The sequence below is a fragment of the Propithecus coquereli genome, unplaced genomic scaffold, assembly GCF_000956105.1.
Source record: "Propithecus coquereli isolate 6110/MARCELLA unplaced genomic scaffold, Pcoq_1.0 Scaffold104, whole genome shotgun sequence".
Classification (NCBI taxonomy): Eukaryota; Metazoa; Chordata; class Mammalia; order Primates; family Indriidae; genus Propithecus; species Propithecus coquereli.
The window spans coordinates 3440122-3450529 of record NW_012134303.1 but is presented as its reverse complement, the minus strand read 5'-3'; positions in this window follow the sequence as shown (position 1 = coordinate 3450529).

Sequence of the window (10408 nt, the reverse complement as noted above, 5' to 3'; positions counted from 1 at the left end):
GGCCTCCTGGAGTGCTAGGATTACAGGCGTGAGCCACCGCGCCCGGCCTACAATGCAGTTTTTGACACATGTATATACCCGTGAAACCATCAGTACACTCAAGATAGCAAACATTTCAATCATTCCCAGAAGTTTCTTCATTCTCCTTGTAATCCTTCACTGTTCCTACTCCCTGCAACCCATATCTTGTTCCCCAGGCACCCACAGGCTTCACATTTACTATAATGCCATGTTAATGTAATCATACAGTATATACTTTCTTTTTTGCTTGGCTTCTTTCACTTATAATAATCATTTGAGTTGAGCTTCATCTATGTTGTGACATATGTCAATAACTCATTTAAATTAATGAGATATATTGATAGATTAAAATAGATATAGCTATAATACATCAAAGTTTGTATTTTATCCATTTACTTCTTAATAGACATTGGGTTTCCCATTGGAGTATTTGGCTAATTCAAATAAAGTTGCTATGCATGTTTGTGCACAAATTTTTCTATGGGTATATTGTTTCGTTTCTCTTGGGTAAATATCTAGGACTGGAATGGCTAGATCAAATGGTAGCTGTGTGTTTAACTTTTTAAGTAACTGCCAAGATGTTTTCCAATGTGTCCATACCATTTTACATTCTCACTAGCAGTGTATGAGAATACTAGTTTCTCCACATCCTCACCAGTACTTGGCACAGTCAATATTTTTAATTTTAGCTGTTCTGATAGGTGTGTGGTGTAACTCATTGTGGTTTAATTTGCATTTCCTTAATAATTAATGATATTAGGTATCTTTTTATGTGCTAATTTATCATCTGTATATCTTCCTTAACAAAATGTCTGTTGAAAAATTTCCCATTTCATTTTGTGTTATTATCTTATTATTGAGTTTTTAGATTTCATTTTCTGTTAGCTTGTTTATTTTCTTATTGAGTTCTCATATTTTAAAAAATATATTCTGGATACACATCCTTTTATCTGCTGTATGATTTGAAAATATCTTTTCTCTGTAGATTGTCTTTTCATTCTCTCAACAATGTCTTTTGAGGAGGGTAGCTTTAATTTTTATAATGTCTAGTTTACCTATTTGTTCTGTTATGAATCATGCATTTGGTGACACATCTAAGAAAATTTTGCCTAACCTAAGGTCACAAAGATGTTCTTCTGTGTTTTCTTCTAGATGTTGTATAGTTTTATTACATTTAATTTGATAATGCATTCTGACAAAATTTTTGTACATGGTGTGAGGTGTGTATCAAGAAGGAAAGAAAGGAGAAATACACGTGTTCTCTTTGAATGTTAGGCATTTCCAACTCCTTGAGCCAGGACTAGATGGCTTTCCCTGGAGCTCTCAATTTCTGTGCCACAATGCTCACTTTTGGGTTTCAGAGTGCATTACATTCGAGTTGTAGGATGCCAAATGAAGAAAACATTAAACCCGCTTCCAGTTCAGTTATACTTTGAATGTAGGTCTTCTTTCCCAATTTCCCTGCTGCTATTTACATTTCAGAGTCCATGCATTCTATTTAAGTTTAAATATTTGTATTCTGTGGCAGTGATGAGCAAAGCGTGTTTATTTTCTATTATCTGGAACCAGAAATGACATTTCCATTTCCATGCGTTTCTACCACTACTTTTATCTCTCACAAATATAACCCACAAACTAATGTTCCTTTTCCTAAGAGAATTAAATATCAGCGTTGAGCATATCCAGAAGCCAATAACCAAGGCTGACATTAGATATCAGAAACAGTGGCAAGTAAAGATGTATAAAATATTCTCCATTGCCCAATGAACATTCCCAGTAATGTAGTGGGAGTATTCTGTTTCTCACAAGTATGCCACATAAAACTCTCCCTTGCTTTAAAAAATAAACTTCGAATTTGCCATACTAAGTGGTTAAATCACATACTTATCAGTTGGACTCTAAATCCAGATAACCAAAATATTTTCTTATTGTATATCATTTTGTGCCAATAACTTAGCCCAAACTTCTCAATTTTAAAGAAGGATTTTTTAAACTTCTCATTTAGTATAACTCTTTGTATCATAAAATTCCAAATAAAATTTAATGATTCTGTTTAATAGAAAGGCAGATCTATATAAAATGATATGTAAATGCATCTGAAGATAATTGCTTTTGAAATACACTTTGGGATTAGAAATATCTCAGACCACAACTCGTGTTCCATCTTGCTCATCAAAGAATAGAACCAACAAAAGCTTTTCAAAGGAAATCCTACAGAAAGAGCAATATGCTCTCAGTGTCTGGCACAGTGATTTTTAATTTTCAAACTTTGCCTGAAATTTCCCCCAAAGTTTCTAAAATGGAACAACCCACAAAAATATATTTCCCATATTTCTCTTCATGTTTCTCATTTATATTTATATTAACTACCCCACCTCTCAGAAAACTCATGAGATTTAAACTACCTTTTTTTCCTTTTGAGATTAATACAACAGATGTGTTAAGTACTTCTTTGTGTTCCCTAGATCAGAACCAACTGAAAAATAAGACTTGGGTGACAGAGAGATGGATATCACAAGGTTAGCTTTATTCCTGATAATCTGTAGCCAAAATGCTTGCAAATGCTTGCCCCCTGAACCAGACAGATTTACTTATCTAGTCTCTGGTACTGCTACAAAATCACTGCCTTCTCCATCTTCCAGCAGCATGGGACATGGCATACAGAAATGCCATAACTTATGGTATACAGAAAGCCAGAATCAAATCTCATTGCAGACAGATCCAAAGACAAAACAAGGAGCTGATCCATGCATACTTAATTTCTTCTTTCAAAGATCACCCATGGAATGCTGCACAGGTATTTTATTTTAGAAAAGGAAACTCACCAATCATTCTTCCTAAGGAAGGGACAGTTTGGGAGAGAGACCGGGAGTGTTCCTGTGAAATCAGTCTTCTTCAACAGGGAAACAAGCAGTCAGGAAAATGGAGAATCTCCAACCCACCCTCGTTCCAGTGTTCCACCAAGTCTTTGCTTTTTTTTTTTTTTTTTTAACACACATGGCTTAACCATTAATTGAACTTATGGTAAACCAAGTCGATACCTGCTGCATCCTATCACCATATCTTATTAGAAGTGCTTTTTCTTCTCATTCAGTATATTTAAACTTTCTTACTTGTCTCTTGAGGTCTGTGTTTCTGGCACTACAGTCCTAAATTGACTGTAGACTTTGTCTAGCTACTTTGGCTCCACACCCTCATAAGCAAAATTTCCCACATCTGTAGCAGCCAACTACCCACTTACAAACATAGCTTTGTTGTCTCTATAGTCCCAGTTTCCTGCTATAAGTTTACTCCTTGTTCTACTTCCCATCCTGAGTTATATCCAGCTATGCTTCTCAATACAGTACATCAAAAGTTCTAAGATTATAAGATAACATTTAGATATATCAATAATAAAATGGCAACAAGATGGAGATGCTCCAAATTTGAAAAAAATCCTCCTTTTTCTTTATGAATTTCCAACAAATAAATTACAAAGAAATTAATAAGATTATTTTGTTCTTGTGTCTAATAATTTAAAAACAAAAATGTTAAAGTATCGCACCATGTTTTTTCTATTTAATTTTGACCAAAGGTGTTCCTCATGCCTGGTTGGTGCTGAGCTTACTTCAGCAGCTACATTCTTGGATGTAGACTATTGGAATTGGTATAGTGCTTTTAAGGTCTCAGAAATCACAAGAGTTGATTGAAAAGTTTCTCATGAGCTTTACTTTTTTTACATACAAACAAAAAGCAAGACTCAAGAGACTTAATTTCTATACTACTCTGTCATTCAAGTAATTTAATAAATACCGTATCAGTCACTGTTCAAGGCACTAGAGATTGAGTAGAAATAAAAAAAGAAAAAATCGCTGTGGTCCTGAGCTGGTATTCTAGGAAGCTCTTCATGTTTATGAGTAAAAAAGAGACGCAACTTCCTGATTTTAAGACATTATCCTATGTCAAATTATGTTCCCAGAACACAGTACATGGTGTTGCAAAAGACCATAGCAGCAGTTAAATGGTATTTGATGAAAGGAGAGTACATGGACAAAATCTTGGCTTCATTATTGCCGAGTTTTTAGATGATAAAGCCTAATCATGAACTCAGTGGGATAAATGTCCTTTCAAGAAGTCAGTTATGGAACCATATTATTTAAGCATTTGTGGATGAATGAAGGAGATCAACTCATTGATCCACTATTTTCTTTTTCTCACCTAATTGTTTTGGCTAGAACTTCCAGTACAGTGTTTTATATAAGTGGTGAAAGCAGGCATTCTTGTTTGGTTTCTGATCTTAGGAGGACGATTTCAGTCTTTTACCAATATTTATGATGTTAGCTATGGATTTTTCTTAGATGCTCTTTATCAGGTTGAGGAAGTTCTTTTCTATTTCTAGATATTTTTAAAGCATAATGAATTTATTATCTTACAGTTCTGTAGTTGAGAAGTCTGACACGTGTCCCACTGGACTAAAATCAAGATGTTCACAGGGCTTTTGATCTTTTTCTTTTAGATCCTAGGGAAAATCAGTTTCCTTGCCTTTTCTGGTTTCAAGAGATTCCCTGTACTCCTTGACTTACAGCCCCTTCTTCCATCTTCAAATTAGTAATAATAGGTTGAGTCCTTCTCATATTTCATCACTCCAACCTTCTCTTCTGCCTTCCTCTTTCAGTCCCCCTGCCAACTCTATTAAGGTATAATTGACAAAATTGTACATATTTACATTGTATTACATTTATGGAGTACAATGTGATATTTGGATATATGTATATGATGTGAAGTGATTAAATCAAGCTAATTCACATATCCATCACCTCACATATTTGTCATTTTTTGTGGTGAGGACGTTTAAGATCTACTCTCTCAGCAATTTTCAAGTATATAATACAGTAGTATTAACTATAGTAAACATGCTGTACAATAGGTCTCCAAAACTTATTCATCCTACATAACTGAAACTTTGTGCCCTTTGACCAATATCACTCCTCCACATGTCATGGCCCCCCACCCCAGCAACCACTATTCTAACTCTACTTTTTTGAACTTGACTTTTTTAGATTCCACACGTAAGTGAGATCGTGCAGTATTTGCCTTTCTGTGCCTAGCTTATTTCACATAGTATAATATCGTCCGGGTTCATCTATGTTTTAACGAATGACAGATTTCCTTCTTTTTTAAGGCTGAATAATATTCCATCATATCTATCTATCTATATCTACCTTACAAATATTACATTTTTCTTTGTCCATTCATCCATTGATGGATTCTTAGGTTGTTTCCATATCTTGGCTATAGTAAACAATACTGCAATTAACATAAGAATGCAGATATCTTTGGAGATAGTGATTTTATATCCTTTCTATATATACCCAGAAGTGGGATTGCTGAATCATATGGTAGTTATATTTTTAATTTTTTGAGGCAACTCCATACTGTTTTCCATAATGGCTTCATTAATTTACATTTCCACCAACAATATGTAAGGGTTCCCTTTTCTCCACATCCTTGCCAATACTTGTTAAACTTTGTCATTTTGGTAATAGCAATTCTAACAGGTACAAGGTGATATTTCATTGTGTTTTTTGAATTTTTAATTATCATGGGTACATAAAAGTTGTATATCTGTGTAGGGTACACATGATGTTTTGATACAGACATACAATGTGAATTAATCAAATCAGGGTAACTGGGGTATCCATCACCTCAGGCACTTAATATTTCTTTGTGTTAGGAACATTCCAATTCCACTCTTCATTATTTTAAAATATACTCTAACTTATTGTTGATTATAGTCACTTCATTGTGATATCAAATATTGTTCATTCTATCTAACCGTCTATTTTTGTACCCATTAATCATCCCCATTTTATCACCCCCTCCCTACTACCCTTCCCAGCCTCTGGTAACCATCATTCTACTCTCTGTCTCCATGAGAGCAATTGTTTTTAATATTTAGCTCCCACATATGAGCAAGAACATGTGAGATTTGTCTTTCTGTGTTTGGCTTATTTCACTTAACATAATGTTCTCCAGTTCTATCTATGTTGTTGCAAATAGCAGGATTTCAATAGTTTTGGGACTATGTAATATTCCATCGTGTATATGTATCACAATTTCTTTATCCATTCATCTGCTGATGGACACATAGGTTGATTCCATATGTTGGCTATTGTGAATAGTGCTACAATAAACATGAGAGTGCAGATATATTTTTGATATACTGAATTCCCCTCCATTGGGTATATACCCAGCATTGGGATTGCTGGATCAAATGGTAGTTCTATTTTTAGATTTTTTAGGAATCCCCATACTGTTCTCCATAATGGTTGCACTAATTTACATTCCCATCAACAGTGTATGAGGGTTACCCTTTCTCCACATCCTTGCCAGCATTAGCTATCACCTGTCTTTTTGATAAAAGCCATTTTAACTGAGGTGAGATGATATCTCATTGTAGTTTTGATTTGCATTTCTGTGATGACTAATAATGTTGAGCATGTTTTCATATACCTGTTAGCCATTTGTATGTCTTCTTTTGAGAAATGTCTATTCAGATCCTTTGCCCATTTTTAATCAGATTATTTGATTTTTTCCTATTGAGTTGTTGGACTCCTTATATATTCTGGTTATTAATCTCTTGTCAGATGGTCAGTTTGCAAATATTTTCTCCCATTCTGTGGGTTGTCTCTTCATTTTGTTGATTGTTTCCTTTGCTGTGCAGGAGATTTTTAGCTTGATGTGATCCCATTTGTCCAGGAAGCCAAATTATCCTTATTGCAGATGATATGATCTGATATCTAGAGAAACTTAAAGTCTCCACAAAAAATTATTAGAACTGATAAACAAATTCAGTAAAGTTGCAAAATACAAAATCAATGTACAAAAATTAGTGGGGCATTTCTATATGCCAACAGTAAATAATCTGAAAAAGAAACCAAGAAAGTCATCCCATTTACAATAGTGATAAATAAAATTAAATACCCAGGAATAAACTTAACCAAAGAAGTTAAAGATCTCTATAATGAAAAGTATAAAACATTGATGAAAGAAATTAAAGAGGACACACAAAAAATGGAAAGATATTTCATGCTCATGGATTGGAAGAATCAATATTGTTAAAAATAGCCATACTACCCAAAACAATCTTCAAATTCAATGCCTCTCAAAATACCAAAGACATTCTTCAGAAAAATAGAAAAAATAATCCTAAAATTTATATGGAGCCACAAAAGATCCAGAATAGCCAAAGCCACCCTGAAGAAAAAGAACAAAACTGGAGGAATCACATTACCTGACTTCACATTATACTACAGAGCTGTAGTAACCAAAACAGCACGGTACTGTCATAAAAACAGCCACATAGACCAATGGAACAAAATAGAGAACCCAGAAATAAATCCCCACATCTATAGTGAACTTATCTTCAACAAAGGTGCCAAGAACATACAGTGAGGAAAAGACAATCTCTTCAATAAATGGTGCTAGGAAAACTGGATATCCATATGCAGAAGCAGGGAACTAGACTAGACCCTTATCTTTAGCCATATACAAAAATCAAATCAAAATGGATTAAAGACTTAAATCTAAGACCTGAAACTATGAAACTACTAAAAGAAAACATTGGGGAAACATTTCAGGACTTTGGTCTGGGCAAGGAATTCTTGAATAATACCCCTAAAGCACAGGCAATCGTTGTGGTTTTAATCGCATTTCCCTGACGATTGGTGATGTTGATCCTTTTTAAATATACCTTTTTGCCATTTTATGTATTCTTTTGAGAAATATCTATTCAGGTCCCTTGCCCATTTTTTACTTTGGTTATTTGTTTTCTTGCTAACGAGTTTTTGGAGTTCCTTATATATTTTGGAAATCAACTTTTTATCAGACGTGTGGTTTGCACATATTTTCTCCCAGTCTGTAGGTTGTCTCTTCACTCTGTTGATTGTTTCCTTTGTGGTGTATTCCTAGATTACTGAGTGTTGGAAATTGTCAAATGATTTTTCTGCATCAATAGAAATGATCATGTGTAGGTTTTTTCTCCTTCATTCTATTAATGTGGAGTACTACATTAATTGATTTTTATATGTTGAACTATCTTTTAATTCTTAGGATAAACCCCACGTGGTTTGCTAGTGTATTGTTGAGAATTTTTGCATCATTATTCATAAAAGATACTGGTCTATAGTTTTCTTTTTATGTGTTTTTGGTCTGGGTTTAGGATCAGGCCTCATTTATCAGGTCTGGCGTCATAAAATGAGTAAAGAAGAGTTCCTTCCTCATCTAATTTTTTTGGAAGATTTTGAGAAGTATAGATTTTAATTCCTCTTTAAGTGTTTGCTATTCACCAGTGAAGCCATGTGGTCCTGAGCTTTTCCTTTTTGGGAGGTTTTTGATTACTAATTAAATCTATTTATTCATAGGATTATTCAGATTTTCTATTTTTCCTGAATCGGATTTGATAGTTTGTGTATTTCTAGAAATTTATTGATTTCATATAAATAATATTATTTGTTGATATGCAATTATAGTATTTTCTTATTACCCTTCTTATTTCTGTAAGTTCAGTAGTGTACCCACTTTAATTTCTGGTTTTAGTAATTTTCATCTTCTCTTTTTGTTAGTCAGTCCCCATAAAGTTTTATCAATTATTGGTGATTTTTTCAAATAATTGATTTTTGTTTTGTTTTTTCTATTGTTTTTCTAGTCTCTATTTTTTTAAAGTTCTGTTGTAACTTTTATTATTTTCTTCCTTCTACTAGCTTTCAATTTAGTTTGCTCTTCTTTTTCTAGTCTTTAAAGCATGAAGTTAGATTACTGATCTGAGATTTTCTTCTTTTTTATTATAGGCAAATACAGCTATAATTTTCTCTGAGCCCTGCGTTTGTTGCATGCTGAAAGTTTTCTTATGTTGTGTTTTTTTTTCATTCATCCCAAGCTATTTTTTAATTACCCTTGGGATTTCTTCTTTAACCCATTGGTTGTTTAAGAGTATGTTATATCATTTCCCACATATTTGTGGATTTTTCAGTTTTTCTTCTATTATTGATTGCTGGTTATGTTCCTTTGTGGTCAAAAAACAAACTTTATATGATTTCAAACTTTTTATACTTATTGAGACTTGTTATGTGGCCTAGCATATGGTCTATCCTGAATAATGTTCCATTTGCACTTGAAATGAACGTGTATTCTGCTGTAGTGGAGAATTCTGTATATATCTGTTAAATCTTCTTGGTTTATAGTGTTGTTCAAGTTCCCTATTTCCTTATTGATCTCTCTAGTTGTATCCATTATTAGAAGTGGAGTATGGCTATTATTGTAGAACTATTTCTCCCTTCAATTCTGTCAATTTGTACTCATATATTTTGGGGCTTTGTTGTTAGCTATGTATGTTTTTAATTGTTAGAAGTACTTTTTATTCACCATGACCAAGTAGGATTTATTCCAGTTATGAAAAGCTGGTTTAACATTTGTAAATCAATTAACATAATTATCACATCAATAGGCTAAAGAAGAAAAATCAGACAATCATATCAATAGATGCACAAAATTATTTGACAAAATCCAATGTCCATTCATGACAAAAATTCTCAGCAAACTAGGAATAGAGGGGAACTTCCTCAACTTGATAATATCTACAAAAAACCTATGGCTAACATCATACTTTTTTAAAATAGAAATTTTATTGTGTATATTTAAGGTATACAACATGATGTTATATATATATGTGTGTGTGTGTATATATTTATTAATAAATGGTTACTATGCTGGAACAAATTATCGTATTCATCATCTCACAGTTATCCATTCCCCATGCCTGTGGCAAGAGCAGCTATAATCTACTCATTTATCAGAAATCCTGAATACAATACACTATTATTAACTATAGTCCTCATGTTGCACATTATATCTTTTGACTTGTCCATACTACATATTTTCTACTTTGTATCATTTGACATACATCTCCCCATTTCCTCCCCACTTGACTCTGGTAACCACTGTTTTATTCTCTATCTCTACATATTTGACTTTTTAAGAAACCATTATACATTCTCGATGACCTGACTTTCTTATTGATATATAATGTCTTTATTTGTCTCTTTTAAACAATTTTTAAAATCTAACATTGGTATAGACACTCCAGTTCTCTTTTGCTTACCCTCTCCAGGGATTTTTGTTGTTGCTGTTGTGTATTATGGTTGTTTAGTGACATCATTTTTCTAATTTTGTAAAGAGTGTATTCTCTGTCATGTGTGCTCACTGAAGTCTGTGTTCCATTAGCCTGGGCTATCTAGGGATTTGACAGAGATTTCCTTAAATGCTTGAAGCCAATAAAAAAAGAAAGGGAATAAAAGAAAGAAAAGAAAATAAACCAACCTCTTCTGGTCTTTGTACATTGGCTCTGAGT